Below are 17,664 nucleotides of genomic sequence, written 5' to 3'. Positions count from 1 at the left end.
GAGGCCAGGCAGAGCTGGCAATGAAGTCTTGCTTTGAGCGCACACCATGCATGCGGGGACGAAGACCGAGACATCAGGAGCCATGGTGGGCCACCAGAAGCATTGTCGTAGGAAAGCCAGGGTACGATGAGCCCCAGGATGACAGGTAAGCCTGAAAGAGTGAGCCGAATCAGGAATGAACATCCGGTTAGCTGGATCACAGGGAAAGGAGTTGAGTAGGTATACTTAGTTCTGATACCAGGGTAGCATCCATGAAACTCTCAACTGCCCCAGAGTCAATGAGCACCCGGAGAGACTTAGACTGGTCAACCCACAGCAAGATCACATAAAAAGGAGTCCGGGTAATGGGAATTAGAGGGTTCCAAGTCAGGCTCACCAGTGCACTTATACCTACTAAGGATTCAGATCTCTTCACTGGGCAGGTGGCTATGTGATGCCCTACAGCAACACAATACAGATAACTATTGGAGCTGAGCCTGCATGACCGTTCCCTAGGTGATAATCTAGCTCTTCCCAGTTGCATAGGTTCCGGTGTATCTGACTCACCCGTCGTCAATGATTCTCGAGGGAGCTCTAGTGGTCTCGGATCCTCTCGGAAAAACAGCCTTCGGGGACTTCCGGATTGATTCGGAGGTGAGAGAGCCGCAGTGGATGGATGTCACATTTGTTAGAATAAGTGGAACAAAGCGCAGCGTGATCTGGGTTCTACATCTTTTATTAGTAAGTGAAACTCACAGAAAAATAAAACAATAATCTCAAACGAAACGTGAAGCTAACAATAGTTCTAACAGACAACTATCCATAGTCAAGATCCCACGAAACACAAAGGGGAAATGGCTGCCTAAATATGATCCCCAATCAGAGACAACGATAAACAGCTGCCTCTGATTGGGAACCATACCAGGCCAACATATAAATATAAATAACCTAGATGACCCACCCTAGTCACACCCGCCCTAAACAACATAGAGAATAAAAGGCTCTCTATGGTCAGGGCGTGACAGTACCCCCCCTCCCCCACAAAGGTGCGGACTCCGACCGCAAATCCTGACTCACTATGGGAGGGTCCGGGTAGGCATCTACCGTAGGAGGCGGCTCCGGTGCGGGGCAAAGTGCCCACTCTGCCCACACCCCCCACCCACTGGTCCACTCCTCCCACCCACTGGTGCGGGGATCGTCGCCGGATACTCCGGACTGTAGATTGTCGCCGGGGGCTCCGGACCGTGGATTGTCACCGGAGGAACCGGACCGTGGGTCATCGCCAGAGGCTCCAGACCGTGGATCGTCACCGGAGGAACCGGACCGTAGATCGTTGCCGGGGACTCCGGACTGGGAACCCTCGCAGGAGGCTCTGGACCGCAGACAGTCGCTGTAGGCTCTGGACCGCAAACCATCTCAGGAGGTTTCCGGACTGTGGGTCGTCTCAGGAGGTTCCGTACTGTGGCCCGTCTCAGGAGGTTCCGGACTGTGGACCGTCTTGATGCCGGCTATACATCTCAGGAGGTTCCGGACTGTGGACCGTCTCAGGTGGTTCCGGACTGTGGACCGTCGTCGGAGGTTCCGGACTGTGGACCGTCGCTGGAGGTTCCGGACTGTGGACTGTCGCTGGAGGTTCCGGACTGTGAAATGTTGCCGGAAGCTCTGGACGGAACTGTCGCCGGAAGGTCTGGACTGGGAACTGTCACCAGAAGCTCTGGACTGGGAACTGTCGCTGGAAGCTCTGGACTGGGGACTGTCGCCGGAAGTTCTGGACTGGGGCCTGTCACCAGAAGCTGTGGACTGGGGTCTGTCGCCGGAAGCTCTGGACTAGGAACTGTTGCCGGAAGCTTGGTGCGTGAGGCCAGCACTGGTGGTACCCGGGCTGGTGACACGCACCTCAGGATGAGCGCGAGGAGCAGGCACAGGACGTACTGGACTGTGGAGGCGCACTGGAGCCCTGATGCATGGTACCGGTACAGGTGGCACCGGGCTGATGACATGCACATTAGGGCGAGTGTGGGGAGGAGGCACAGGATGCACAGGGCTGTGGAGACGCACTGGAAACCTGGTGCGTATAGCCGGCATCAATGGTACCGGAACTTTAACACACTTCGCACGGCAAGTGCGAGGAGCTGGCACAGGACGTACTGGGCAGTGAAGAGAGACCTGGTGCGTATAGCCGGCATCAATTGTTCCAGAACTTTAACACACTTCTCATAATGAGTACGGTGAACTGACTCAGGTGGCACCAAACTGACAACATGTTCCTTTAGTCCAAATCCGTGCATCCTCCACCAACTCAACAATTCTCCCATTTCTCTCTCCTCCAAATTCTCCTTCTTCTCCCATACTGGCTCTGGTTTACTACTCGGCTCCGCTGACTGCTCCAAAATTTTCTTGGGGTTTCTATGGCCTTCCTCGCTGACTTCGTCGCTGTCTCTCCTTCGCTGCTTCCGCCTGCTTCCGCCTGCTTCCATGACAGGCTCTTCTCTTCTGCCATTATGTCATCCCAAGTCCAGGATGTTCTCTCCCTAATCTCCTCCAAAGACCAGGATGCCATTACCTCCCGGGCTTCGCTGCTTGGTCCATTGTAGGTGGGATCTTCTGTCACGTTCGTTAGAATAAGTGGACCAAAGCGCAGCGTGATCTGGGTTCCACATCTTTTATTAGTAAGTGAAACAGAAAAACAAAACAATAATCTCAAACGAAACGTGAAGCTATAGTTCTAACAGGCAACTATCCATAGTCAAGATCTCACAAAACACAAAGGGGAAATGGCTGCCTAAATATGATCCCCAATCAGAGGCGACGATAAACAGCTGCTTCTGATTGGGAACCATACAAGGCCAGCATAGAAATATAAATCACCTAGATGATCCCACCCTAGTCACAACCCGACCTAACCAACATAGAGAATAAAAAGCTCTCTATGGTCAGGGCGTGACAATGGACGAGTGTGGCCTCCTCTCACTCCTGCGTTCCCGTTGACGTCCATCAATCCTAATGGTGAGGGCGATGAGGGAATCGAGGTCCACCGGAAACACCCGAGCAGCTAGCTCATCTTTTATCACCTCTGAAAATCCGTGAAGGAAGGTATCGAATAGGGACTCCCGATTCCAGGCACTCTCGGTGGCCAACGTGTGAAATGTCTGCAGCGTAGTCTGCCACACTACGGGAGTCTTGACGTAATTCAAGTAGTTTTCGGGCCGCCTCGCTTCCGGATTCCAGGATCAGGATAGCACTGTGAAGACTCTTTGAGCGCCATGCATGTCATGCCTCTTAAAGGGTCTTATTCTTGATGCTAAAAGGATGAGCGTTTACAATGTGTAGAGTGAATGACGAATCGTAGCCAGCCTGAAATAATTTCAGCCTGCTGCTTTAAAAAAAAAAAACCTCAGTGATAGTCAGCAAAAATGTCATGCCAACCGAAGCTATACAGGCCAAATACATGAATACCTCGACATACATAAATCACAGAGTCAACCTTTACAGACAGCTGTGTCACTCCTTGTGACATCAGGTGTGATGCTTTAACCTCTAGCGACGAGCAATCCCGTATCCGGGAGCGTAATCATAGCCTCAATTACATTACCATAACGCAACGTTTCCTATTCAAGAAAATCGCAAATGAAATGAAATAAATATATTCAAACACAAGCTTAGCCTTTTGTTAACAACACTGTCATCTCAGATTTTCAAAATATGCGTTACAGCCAAAGCTAGACAAGCATTTGTGTAAGTTTAGCATGGCATAATGCTATGCTAGGCTGTGCTGGCAGCAGGCAATATTTTCACAAAAATAAGAAAAGCAACCAAATTAAATAATTTACCTTTGAAGAACTTCAGATGCTTTCACTCAGGAGACTCCCAGTTAGATAGCAAATGTTCCTTTTTTTCAAAAATAATATTTTTGTAGGCGAAAAAAGTCACGTTTGTTCATCCTGCTTGGCTGAGAAATCGACAGAAAAATACTTCAACAATAACGCATTAGCATAACGCAACTTTTTCTATTCATGAAAATCGCAAATGAAAGTAAATAAATATATTGAAACACAAGCTTAGCCTTTTGTTAACAACACTGTCATCTCAGATTTTCAAAATATGCTTTTCAACCAAAGCTACACAAGCATTTGTGTAAGAGTATTGATAGCCTAGCATAGCATTAAGTCTAGCATTCAGCAGGCAACATTTTCACAAAAACAAGAAAAGCATTCAAATAAAATCATTTACCTTTGAAGAACTTCGGATGGTTTCAATGAGGAGACTCAGTTTGATAGCAAATGTTCATTTTTTCCAAAAATATTATTTGTGTAGGAGAAATCACTCCGTTTTGTTCATCACTTTTGGCTATGAAAAAAAAAACGAAAATTAATTCACTACAATGCCGAACTTTTTTCCAAATTAACTCCATAATATCGACAGAAACATGGCAATCATTGTTTAGAATCATCCTCAAGGTGTTTTTCACATATCTATTCGATGATAAATCCTTTGTGGCAGTTGGGTTTCTCCTAAGTAGCAAACGGAAAAGTACTTGCAGCTGGAGATTACGCAATAATTGCAACGGAGGACACCAAGCGACCACCTGGTAAATGTAGTCTCTTAGGGTCGATCTTCCAATGATATACCTACCAATATGTCACAATGCTGCAGACACCTTAGGGAAAACGTAGAAAAGGTAAGCTGACTCCTTGCTCCTCTACAGCCATATAAGGAACAGCCATATAAGTCATTGCCATGAGGCAGTTTTAAAAAATGCGGCACTTCCTGATTGTATTTTTATCTGGGTTTTTTCTGTAACATCAGTTCTGTGGCACGCACAGACAATATCTTTGCAGTTTTGGAAACGTCAGTGTTTTCTTTCCAAAGCGGTCAATTATATGCATAGTCGAGCATCTTGTCGTGACAAAATATCTTGTTTAAAACGGGAACGTTTTTCATCCAAAAATTAAAAGAGCGCCCCCTATATCGAAGAAGTTAAAAGATGCGATACAAATTTGCAGCCTTTGAGCTCTCAACTATGTCAAACCCATGATTTCCCCCTTGTTGTATAGTAGGTTATATAAAGCATTACATGAAATATGCACTACATAACTCACTGTACTATGCTTGATATCCCTGAGCCTATATTTTTGTGTAAAGTTGATTATGCAAAGCATGCATAAAACATGCACGGCGTGGTATTACAGTATGCACTATGCATGACATATCTTCCTTATGGCCATGCACTGAACTCATACCGAAATAGGAGCTGTTCAGTACCATACAATAAGTCCATTAAGATACAGTACTGCACTCCTCCTAACATTAGATGATAAACTTGACTGCACATCCAGGATGCAGCTGTACCAAGTTCCATAGTCTGTCTGCAGGCAAATGGATGTAAGTCGCTCTGGATAAGAGCGTCTGCTAAATGACTTAAATGTAAATGTAAATGTAATGTATACTCTTCATACATCTGTGAACATAAGGATATCACGCCAGGGCCTAATTTCACCTTCCAAAATCCTGTGAAATAGGCCTAAATCTGCTCACATTCATACTCTCTATTTTGACAGCAACCAATTGCACCAAAACGCACTTTGAGCTGCTCTGAGTCCTCAGTCCTGGCATATGACTGTGTCCCCCCATGTCACCCCCAGCACAGCATTCCTCACTTCTGTGCTGATGTGGGACCGTTGACACAGCTCAGTGCCACTCACAGCAATGTTGCAGCAGCCTGGTAGGCATTGGAAAAACATCCAGGAAAGACAGGGAATAGCCGCCCGCAATACAAGGTTTGCAGAGAAGGAGACAAACAGTCAACTTTGCGGTGGGTTGCAAATGGGGGATAAGTATAGTATCTCAATGACTGTGGTGTGTCCCAGGATGTCCACAAATGCAACCTCTCACATAATGTTCTAAATTCTGGCAGTAAGTTTTGACATGGAAAGCAACAAATAAACAAACAAACCTGAAGGGCAGAAACAAATGTGTGCTTTCCCTCTACTGTTCGCACAACAAATAATGCTCAGCTGACTCCCAATACACCATACCTAATTCAATCGTATTACAGTCTTTGTACTGTAAAGGGATGCTGTGCCAAGATATATTGTAGAGGTTAAACACAGAACGATTGCTTGTCCATCTCTAATTTAGGTCTGACTGTCGATATAATAAACATCTTTATCTATCAAGACGATAAATGCAATAACATGTTATTCAATTGGTAATATAATCAAAGTTGTTTTTGTTTATTTTGTAAATCCAAGCAAAATGTTTTCATGATATGTCATTATCTGACAACTTGCAAGTATGAAATAGTAATATAATCATAAATGTTTGCTTTAGCAAGGCACCCTCCTTATACTCCAATTTCAATACAATATCATAAGATAATATCAAAGATTTTTATAAATACAAATATCTATAAAATTTGTGATAATATCATGAGAGACAAACTGTCTGCACATCTGAGGGATACTTTGTGATTTTGGCAGCGAGGCCCTTTATCTACTTCCCCAGAGTCAGATGAACTCATGGATACCATTTCTGGATACCACTTTCAGTCATTGCGATAATGCTAGTTAGCATTGGCTCATGAAAGTACAGTACCTCTAACTTCCTTCATACTGTACACAGGGACATACAAATGCTCTCCACGAGGCCATCTGACTCTGGGGAAGTAGATAAAGGGCCAAATAGAGAGAAATAGCAATGGCATCTTTTTGTAGGCACTAACTGGTATGTAGGACAAAGCCTATGTAGAAATGAATGCCGTTTTTATAGGGTTTTTGGAAAAAAAGTAGGCTTAGAAAATCTTATGAGTTTTGTTCTATGAGATAATCTTCATCAGCTGAAGTCACTTTTTGTGAATTTTGAAGCATTCATGTAATAAGAAAAAACACATGAAGGCTTTATAATTATTATTTAATTATTTATTTTATTTCACCTTTATTTAACCAGGTAGGCTAGTTGAGAACAAGTTATCATTTACCACTGCGACCTGGCCAAGATTAAGCAAAGCAGTGCAACACAAACAACAACACAGAGTTACACATGGAATAAACACACACACAGTCAATAATACAATAGAAAAAGTATATATACAGTGTGTGCAAATGACGTAGGATAACGGAGGTAAGGCAATAAATAGGCCATAGTGGTGAAATAATTACAATATAGCAATTAAACACTGGAGTGACAGATGTGTAGAAGATGAGTGTACAAGTAGAGATACTGGGGTGCAAAGGAGCAAAATAAATCAAATAGATAACAGTATGGGGATGAGGTAATTGGATGGGCTAATTACAGATGGGCTATGTACAGATACAGTGATCTATGAGGTGCTCTGACAGCTGGTGCTTAAAGCTAGTGAGGGAGATATGAGTCTCCCGCTTCAGTGACATTTGCAGTTCGTTCCAGTCATTGGCACCAGAGAACTGGAAGTAAAGGCGGCCGAAGGAGGAATTGGCTTTGGGGGTGACCAGTGAAATATACCTGCTGGAGCGCGTGCTATGGGTGGGTGCTGCTATAGTGACCAGTGAGCTGAGATAAGGCGAGGCTTTACCTAGCAAAGACTTATAGATGACCTGGAGCCAGTGGGTTTGGCGATGAATATGTAGCGAGGGGTATATGGGGCTTTGGTGACAAAACGGATGGCACTGTGATAGACTGCATCAAATTTGCTGAGTAGAGTGTTGGAGGCTATTTTGTAAATGACATTGCCGAAGTCAAGGATCGGTAGGATAGTCCGTTTTACGAGGGTATGTTTGGCAGCATGAGTGAAGGATGCTTTGTTGCAAAATAGGAAGCTGATTTAATTTTGGATTGGAGATGCTTAATGTGAGTCTGGAAGGAGAGTTTACAGTCTAACCAGACACCTAGGTATTTGTAGTTGTCCACATATTCATATTCATCAAGGTTATCTGACTGGTATTATCTCATAGAACCTCAGACCTTATTTTTCTTTGTTTATCCCGAAACCCTATTCCCCGTTGATTTTCAAACACAGGAATGGCTGAACAGGTAGCCTAGTGGTTAGAGAGTTGGGCCAGTTATCAAAATGTCAGTTTGCAATCGGGATACTTAAAAAAAAAAGGTTACTAGATCGAATACCCGATCTGAAAAGGTAAAAATCTGTTGTTCTGCCCCTGAACAAGGCAGTTAACCCACTGTTCCTAGGCTGTCATTGTAAATCAGAATTTGTTCTTAACCGACTTGCCTAGTAAAATTAAGGTTAAATAAAAATAAAAACAAACTGAGATACACTACATTACCATAAGTATGTGGACACCTGCTTGCTGAACATCTCATTCCAAAATCATGGGCATTAATATGGAGTTGGTCCCACCTTTGCTGCTATAACAGCCTCCACTCTTCTGGGAAGGCTTTCCACTAGATGTTGGAACATTGCTGCTGGGACTTGCTTCCATTCAGCCACAACAGCATTAGTGATTAGGCCTGGCTTGCAGTCTGTGTTCCAATTCATCCAAAAGGTCTTCGTTCGATGGGGTTGAGGTCAGGGCTCTGTGCAGGCCAGTCAAGTTATTCTACACCGATCTCGACAAAACATTTCTGTACGGATCTCGCTTTGTGCACAGGGGCATTGTCATGGTGAAATAGGAAAGGGCCTTCCCCAAACCGTTACCACAAAGTTGGAAGCACAGAATCGTCTAGAATGTCATTGTATGCTGAAGCATTAAGTTTTCCCTTCACTGGAACTAAGGGGCCTTGCCCAAACCATGAAAAACAGCCCAAGACCATTCTTCATCCACCAAACTTTACAGTTGGTACTATGCATTGGTGCAGGTAGCGTCAGACTGCCAGATGATGAATCATGATCCAATGATGGCGAGCTTTACACCACTCCGGCCATCACTTGGCATTACGCATAGTGATCTAGGTTTGTGTGCGGCTGCTTGGCCATGGAAACCCATTTCATGAAGCCCCCTACGAACAGTTATTGTCTTGACATTGCTTCCAAAGGCAATTTGGAACTCAGTAGTGAGTGTTGCAACCAAGGACACATGATTTGCACAAGCTACTGTAAGCTTGTGTGGCCTACCACACCACGGCTGAGCCGTTGTCGCTCCTACTTGTTTCCACTTCACCATAACAGCATTTACAGTTGATCAGGGTAGCTCGAGCAGGGCAGTAATTTGATGAACTGACTTGTTGGAAAGGTGGTATCCTATGACAGTGCCACGTTGAAAGTCACTGAGCTCAGTAAGGCCATTCTACTGCCAATGTTTGGCTATGGAGATTGCATGGCTGTAAGCTCGTTTTATACACCTGTCAGCAACGGGTATGGCTGGCCGAATCCACTAATTTGAAGAGTATGTCCACATACTTTTGTATATATAGTGTAACTTTTCCCCCTGCTTTTAAGACTACAAACTGGCCAAAATCCTGAAGTATCTCTTTTTTTCAGGACAGCGGACCACCCCATAAATGAAGAAGGGGCGGAGAGAGAGTGGTGGTGTTGATTTTCACTGCCGGAGCACGTGACTTCAATGGCTCCGCTGCGAAAGCTCTTCTCAACTTCTCTGCTCACTGAAATCCGTTCACCGCCTCTCATCGACGAATTGCCGGAGGGTAGTTTGGCACGACACTGGCTGTTATCCACTGCTAAATGTTTTTCACTCAAAAACCTCGGAGTATCAAAACAATTATACTAGGCGCAACTTCCACCAACCACGGAACCAGGAGGAGAAGGCAACAGGTTCAAGGTATTTGTTGTGACACTTGTTATTTGAGGTGGCTTTACCTTGTCAACATTTGGACAGTGTGCGGTCCAGTTCAAAATGAACATAAACCGACAGGCAAATGTCACGAACAGTTGAACTCCTTCAGCCCGACGACAAACCGTATTTTCAGTTGCGTCTTACATTGCCAGTTTATTTCGTGCACGAACGTTATAAGATTTCTATGTTATATGCATGTCAGTTCGGCGGGATGTGAGATTTCGTTATGAATCTCGTGATTGACTCTGGTTACACTATCAACGCGTCGGCTGGCTTCTCTAATTAGATAGCAAACCAGTTATTTATCAATTTTTGCCGTATTATTTTCGCATGAATGAAATAGACCACGCAATACAATCTAAACGTAAGCATCGTCAAGCGATAAGTAGCGATTTGTTGGCTAACCGCATTTTGACAGGCTGACAGTTGACTCGATATTTACATCGCCAATCCTTGTAGCAAGGTCACCCAGTTTGTAAACTTTTCACTGTGTTTACCATGTTATGAGTGTTGCTCAGATTGCTAAACCACTATAGTTGTTTCTGTTGCACACAATTCTTGCTTCATTGCGAGCCAAGACAATGGAATATGGATGTTAATCAATCCCAAAATACTGTGTGTGCACACTTATTCCCAAAACCGTGTGTTCAAGTGTTTTTATTTCAGCAAACGACTGCAATGTAAGCCACACTGACAGAACCCCCCCCCCTCACATTTGTTGAGGTTTTTTTCAAGATAAAATACCTTCAGAGGAGCAGCTGACAAATAAAATGTCATAATACCTATGACGCATGATTATTAACATTACACCAGGCAGTACATGTTGCCACAATCTCAATTTTGCTGATTTGGTCTTTTTTTTATTTATTGTTACCAATTTCTTGCAAATATATTGTGTTAAGTCATTAAAAAAAGTTTCTTATTTAGATCTGTAATATTTCCTTTTGTGATTCTGTATGATTAGGTATTCTAATCACTCTGTTAAATCAATCATGCACCATAAAATATCTTATCAAATAATGCATTCATATGGATTGTTCCATTACTGTGTCTAAGACTGGCTGTGTAATGTGAAAAAGGTATGTGCCCTTTTCTACAGAAACCCTGTGACATTCAGCGCAAGATGCATTGGAGGCTTAGTTGCCGAGTGGGGAAATTTGGTGTGTCTGAGGATTTTCCCACCCTGTCACCTCTCCTCATGGTGTGAATCACAGATGCATGTTGTGCCGTAGCCATAGCTGGATATGCCCTAGTCAGTTCTAACCTAACCAAGCAGTACGTTCACAACTGTTATGACTATCACTATTGAACTTTTTATTTATTTAACTAGGCAAGTTAAATTCTTATTTACAATGACTGCCTACCCTGGCCAAACCCTAACCCGGACTACACTGGGCTAATTGTGCGCCGCCCTATGGGACTCTCAATCACAGCCGGGTGTGATACAGTGTGTAATTGAACCAGGGTCTGTAGTGACGCCTCTAGCACTGAGATGCAGTTCCTTAGACTGCTGCGCCACTCAGGAGCCCCACTATAGTGGGCTAATCCTGAAAGGTACTGTAACATTAACTGCCCTTGGCTTTTGTTCCTTCAGGTCTGTTGAAAATGATTCAATCGTAGTAGACGTTTTGTCCTCAACTCATGATGGGCCCGTGTGAGGGATTTAACCTACACACTGGTCTGGTACCCTGTGTCCGTCAACGATCCAATCGTTCTTGGGTTCGCCTTTCTCCCCTCAAGGGCAACAGGATCTGAGATGTGGTCACTGTGTTATGAGTTTGTTGAACTGATAGGCTACAGTATGCCATATGGACACACATGAGAGCGGAGCCAGCCAGCCCAACTTCAGCCTTGCAGGCACATCCAATCAACGTGTTCATCAGCTTCTCTTGTGGCAGATACTGTCTATGCTAGTGCAGACATGTTCTTTTTGGTTGGTTGTCTATTCTAGGATTGAGGGTTAGACTGTACAATGTGTTTTAGAATAGCAGCAAAACTCTATTGTATAGCCAAGGACAGTGTTTTGCATGCAGATATAATTAGAGGCAGAAGAGTGAACTGCTTTTTCTCAAGTCCAGAATGTTTTTGAGCGACTTGTCTTCTCCGGAAAGTTGGTTTCCGTCTTGTGTGAGCGATGCCAGTTAGACTTAGAAGTCTCACACGACTTGGTTTCACATGGCGGTAAATGTGTCATCACAATGGAGGCGATGGCTCACTCACTTTGCCTCCTCTCCATACATCTTAAGTCGGACAGGACCCCCCCCCATTCCTCTTCAAAATGATAGTCAAGTGTGACACGGGGAAAGGAAAATATTATTTGACTTCGCTCTGAAAAACATGATAGTGACTCAAGCTCCTGGCAATTTATTTTTCACATGGGCTGACTTTTTCTGTTTTCTTGTAACATTTGGAACAAGTTGTTTTTGCCAGATGAAGTGAGATGGGTTATTGGAGGATGGTGGGAGAGCGTTCCCATTTGGAGACCTTTACTGCAGGACATGAGATGTGTATCCCACAGAGCCGCTGATTTGTGTTTGGAAATGCCCAGTGTTATTCCTAATACTGGCCTTTTACTATCTGTAGATTCTTGTTGAAGGTAAAGAGATGTTGTTCAAATGACACTGTTGCTAAATAGTCTGTCTGCCAAACTCACCCATGTCTAACAAGATCTGGGGAGCAAGACTCCTAGCAATGTGGTGTGGTTCAGGGGTAGGCAGAGATGTTTGCACCACTGATTGTAGTGAAAGAGCGTACTTCTAAATTTGGTTTAGAGATTATACCAAAAAGGAAATCTCAACACATTTGAAGTTCGCTTAGCAGAGGCCCATAGTGGTGAGTAGCCTTACCACAGCCCTGTCTGTCCCTTGTTTTCAGTTTAACCGGTGTTTGCCTGCCTCTCAAGGCTGAGACTGTGCAGGAGAAACTCATCAGGTTGTGACAGATGAGATGGGTCCCCCACAATGGCAGGTTACCCCAGAGATGTCACAAGGCCCTCGCTAAATGGTGAATACCTCAACCAGGTCGACCCACTCGCTCCCCAAGACGCCAGAGTTGTGTGGGTTTTATTTCAGTAGCGAGGAGCTCAGATCTGAGTGAAACCACAGTTTCGAGAGCTGAGGCTTCTGATCCCTGTTATGGAAAAAAAAGACATCAGACATTTGGGGTTTGTTATAATGCGCAGTAGTGTGGTGTCAGTCTTCCGGCTCTCTTTAGTTGTTTTTCATAAAGACATGTTGGTTTCTGTGTTGAGAGAAAGTTGTTTTTTTGCTATTGCCACTCTTGCTGAATGAGTAGAAATAAATTGCAATGTTATAGTCGTTTTGGCTGAGGTGCTTGCTGACATAGCTGCTGCTTTTGGGAATGGGGTGAGTGTGGGAAAGACTGAGAGCAGGAGGGTGGGAGCCGCTAGCAGGGGTGAAGAGTGGATTGGGGAAGTAAAGCCCCTGTGATGTAGGGATATGGGAGCTCGAGTCAGCCAGGCTGATGGGGGTTTGACAGGCCAGCTCACACATACAGATTCTGTCTCAATACAGTCTGTCTGTTTTCCTACTCTCCTAGTCCTCCCTGTGCATGATGAAAGGGTTAAGTCACACACCCCCCTTTTTTATATTGACTCCTTTTATTTCTCCCTTTATGGCTTTGATGGTATTAAATAATCATTACATGTCAGCGTGCACAGCTCTCCCGTGTTCATGAGGGAGAGAGCGCAATTAGGTTCGAGTAGTAGAATAACTCCACTTCATTTAAGTCTTAGTGGCAGGGCACCTCACCTCAAGTTACAATTCTAATATACAGTTGAAGTCGGAAGTCTACGAGTCATTAACTCGTTTTTCAACCACTCCACAAATTTCTTGTTAACCTCTCTAGGGTATGTGGGACGGTAGCGTCTCACCTCGTCAACAGCCAGTGAAACTGCAGAGCGCCGAATTCAAAACAGAAATCCCATAATTAAAGTTCCTCAAACATAGTGGGGCAAAAAAGTATTTAGTCAGCCACCAATTGTGCAAGTTCTCCCACTTAAAGATGAGAGGCCTGTAATTTATCATAGGTACACGTCAACTATGACAGACACTGATAAAAAAAAATCCAGAAAATCACATTGTAGGATTTTTAATGAATTTATTTGCAAAATATGGTGGAAAATAAGTATTTGATCAATAACAAAAGTTGATCTCAATATTTTGTTACATACCCTTTGTTGGCAATGACACAGGTCAAATGTTTTCTGTAAGTCTTCACAAGGTTTTCGCACACTGTTGCTGGTATTTTGACCCATTCCTCCATGCAGATCTCCTCTAGAGCAGTGATGTTTTGGGGCTGTTGTTGGGCAACACAGACTTTCAACTCCCTCCAAATATTTTCTATGGGCTTGAGATCTGGAGATGGGCTAGGCCTCTCCAGGACCTTGAAATGCTTCTTACGAAACCACTACTTTGTTGCTCGGGCGGTGTGTTTGGGATCATTGTCATGCTGAAAGACCCAGCCACGTTTCATCTTCAATGCCCTTGCTGATGGAAGGAGGTTTTTGGTCCCTGGCGGCGTAGTGTGTTACTGATGGTAGGCTTTTTTACTTTGGTCCCAGCTCTCTGCAGGTCATTCACTAGGTCCCCCTGTGTGGTTCTGGGATTTTTGCTCACCGTTCCTGGGATCATTTTGACCCCACGGGGTGACATCTTGCGTGGAGGCCCAGATCGAGGGAGATTATCAGTGGTCTTGTATGTCTTCCATTTCCTAATAATTGCTCCCACAGTTGATTTCTTCAAACCAAGCTGCTTACCTATTGTAGATTGTCTTCCCAGCCTGGTGCAGGTCTGCAATTTTGTTTCTGGTGTCCTTTGACAGCTCTTTGGTCTTGGCCATAGTGGAGTTTGGAGTGTGACTGTTTGAGGTTGTGGACAGGTGTCTTTCATACTGATAACAAGTTCAAACAGGTGCCATTAATACGGTGTAACGAGTGGAGGACAGAGGAGCCTCTTGAAGAAGTTACAGGTCTGAGAGCCAGAAATCTTGCTTGTTTGTAGGTGACCAAATACTTATTTTCCACCATAAGTTGCAAATAAAAAAAATCCTACAATGTGATTTCTGGATTTTTTTTCTTCTCATTTTGTCTGTCATAGTTGAAGTGTACCTATGATGAAAATTACAGGCCTCATCTTTTTAAGTGGGAGAACTTGCATAATTGGTGGCTGACTAAATACTTTTTTGCCCAACTGTATCTATATCCACAGTAAAACGAGTCCCTATATCGACAACCTAAAAGGCTGCTCAGCAAGGAAGAAGCCACTGCTCCAAAACCGCCATTAAAAAAGCCAGACTACATTTTGCAACTGCACATAGGGACAAAGATCGTACTTCCTGGATAAATGTCCTCTGGTTTGATGAAACAACAATAGAACTGTTTGGCCATAATGACCATCGTTATGTTTGGAGGGAAAAGGGGATGCTTGCAAGCTGAGTAACACCATCCCAACTGTGAAGCACAGGGGTGGCAGCATCATGTTGTGGGGGTGCTTTGCTGCAGGAGGGACTGGTGCACTTCACAAAATAGATGGCAATATGAGGAAGGGACATTATGTGGATATATTGAAGCAACATCTCAAGACATCAGTCAGGAAGTTAAAGCTTGGTTGCAAATAGGTCTTCCAAATGGTCAATGGCCCCGAGCATACTTCCAAAGTTGTGGCAAAATGGCTTAAGGACAACAAAGTCAAGATATTGGAGTGGCCATCACAAAGCCCTGACCTCAATCATGGTATAAAATGTGTGGGCAGAACTGAAAAAGCGTGTGCGAGCAAGGAGTTCTACAAACCTGACTCAGTTACACCAGCTCTGGAATGGGCCAAAATTCACCCAATTTATTTTGGAAGGCTACCTGAAATGTTTGACCCAAGTTAAACAATTTATAGACAATGCTACCAAATACTAATTGAGTGTCTGTAATCTTCTGACCCACTGGGAATGTGATGAAATAAATAAAAGCTGAAGTAAATAATTCTCTACTATTATTATGGCATTTCACATTTCTTAAAATAAAGTGGTGATCCTAAATTTTGACTAGGATTAAATGTCAGGAATTGTGAGAAACTGAGTTTAAATGTATTTGGCTAAGGTGTCTAAACTTCCGACTTCAACTGTACCTAAATCTCAGATTTGGAATTTAGAGACCAAGGCCATTGTTATCTGAGAAATGCAAGGAGGCTGCTGTGAGACCTTAATATTATCGGCTATTGTATAATTTAATCAGGAAAAAACAGCCTAGAATGGATAATCGGTTATATTTGAAGTCCCTCACCAGTTTAATATTCCTGAAGATTTTAGGTCTGTTTTCTTTTTAAATGAGGCTAAGCTTCTTAAGGATGTCGCAGGAACATCACTCAGCGGAATTTCAGAGCGCCACCTATAGTTTTTGATAAAACTCAAACTTTCATTAAACTTTCATTAAAATACACATTCAAGGTAGTGAATTAAAGCTACACTCGTTGTGAATCTATCCACCAAGTCAGATTTGTAAAATGCTTTTCGGCAAAAGCATGAGAAGCTATTATCTGATAGCATGTACCCCCAAAATACTGCAACGTCACCTAACACGACAGGTTTTGCGTTAGCCGGCGCTACCCAAAACACAGAAATAAAATATAAAACATTCATTACCTTTGACAAGATTCTTTCTTGGCACTCCTAGATGTCCCATAAACATTTATTTGGGTATTTTTTTTTAGATTAAAGCGGTCCATATATAGCCTAGATATCGATCTATGAAGACTGTGTAATCAAGGAAAAAACTGAGTTTGATAACGCAACGTAATTTTTTTAAATTAAAAAAGTTGACGATAAACTTTCACAAAACACTTCGAAATACTTTTGTAATGCAACTTTAGGTATTAGTAAACGTTAATAATCTATCAAAATTATCACGGGGCGATGTTTATTCTTTAGCTCCACGTCCTCCTCCACGTCCTCCTCCCAGAGCGCTAAGAACCTTGGCGTGATCCTGGACAACACCCTGTCGTTCTCATCTAACATCAAGGCGGTGGCCCGTTCCTGTAGGTTCATGCTCTACAACATCCGCAGAGTACGACCCTGCCTCACACAGGAAGCGGCGCAGGTCCTAATCCAGGCACTTGTCATCTCCCGTCTGGATTACTGCAACTCGCTGTTGGCTGGGCTCCCTGCCTGTGCCATTAAACCCCTACAACTCATCCAGAACGCCGCAGCCCGTCTGTTGTTCAACCTTCCCAAGTTCTCTCACGTCACCCCGCTCCTCCGCTCTCTCCACTGGCTTCCAGTTTAAGTTCGCATCCGCTACAAGACCATGGTGCTTGCCTACGGAGCTGTGAAGGGAACGGCACCTCAGTACCTCCAGGCTCTGATCAGGCCCTACACCCAAACAAGGGCACTGCGTTCATCCACCTCTGGCCTGCTCGCCTCCCTACCACTGAGGAAATACAGTTCCCGCTCAGCCCAGTCAAAACTGTTCGCTGCTCTGGCCCCCCAATGGTGGAACACACTCCCTCACGACGCCAGGACAGCGGAGTCAATCACCACCTTCCGGAGACACCTGAAACCCCACCTCTTTAAGGAATACCTAGGATAGGATAAGTAATCCTTCTCACCCCCCTTTAAGATTTAGATCTTGGTGGGTCCTGTAGCTCAGTTGGTAGAGCATGGTGCTTGTAACGCCAGGGTAGTGGGTTCGATCCCGGGACCACCCATACGTAGAATGTATGCACACATGACTGTAAGTCGCTTTGGATAAAAGCGTCTGCTAAATGGCATATATTATTATTATTATTATTATATAGATGCACTATTGTAAAGTGGCTGTTCCACTGGATATCATAAGGTGAATGCACCAATTTGTAAGTCGCTCTGGATAAGAGCGTCTGCTAAATGACTTAAATGTAAATGTAAATGTTGAAATCATGTCCGGATATTTCTCAACCAAAACATCCTGTCGGAG

General features: G+C 44.0%; 1 protein-coding gene across 3 annotated transcripts in view; it reads left to right on the top strand.

The window, feature by feature from the left end:
- Nucleotides 1-9,448: 9,448 nt before the first annotated feature.
- The window catches only part of LOC118357613 (retinoic acid receptor alpha-like), a 238,458-nt gene continuing 230,242 nt past the window's right edge, over nt 9,449-17,664 (top strand). For all 3 annotated transcript variants that reach the window (XM_035734906.2, XM_035734904.2, XM_052478388.1), the window contains exon 1: nt 9,449-9,689. The gene's annotated coding sequence lies outside the window, so the exon portion shown is untranslated. The remainder of the gene's footprint in view (nt 9,690-17,664) is intronic.

Source organism: Oncorhynchus keta, chromosome 24, assembly GCF_023373465.1.
Source record: "Oncorhynchus keta strain PuntledgeMale-10-30-2019 chromosome 24, Oket_V2, whole genome shotgun sequence".
Lineage (NCBI taxonomy): Eukaryota > Metazoa > Chordata > Actinopteri > Salmoniformes > Salmonidae > Oncorhynchus > Oncorhynchus keta.
The sequence above is the reverse complement of the archived record's forward strand: the minus strand, read 5'-3'. Positions and strand labels throughout refer to the sequence as shown.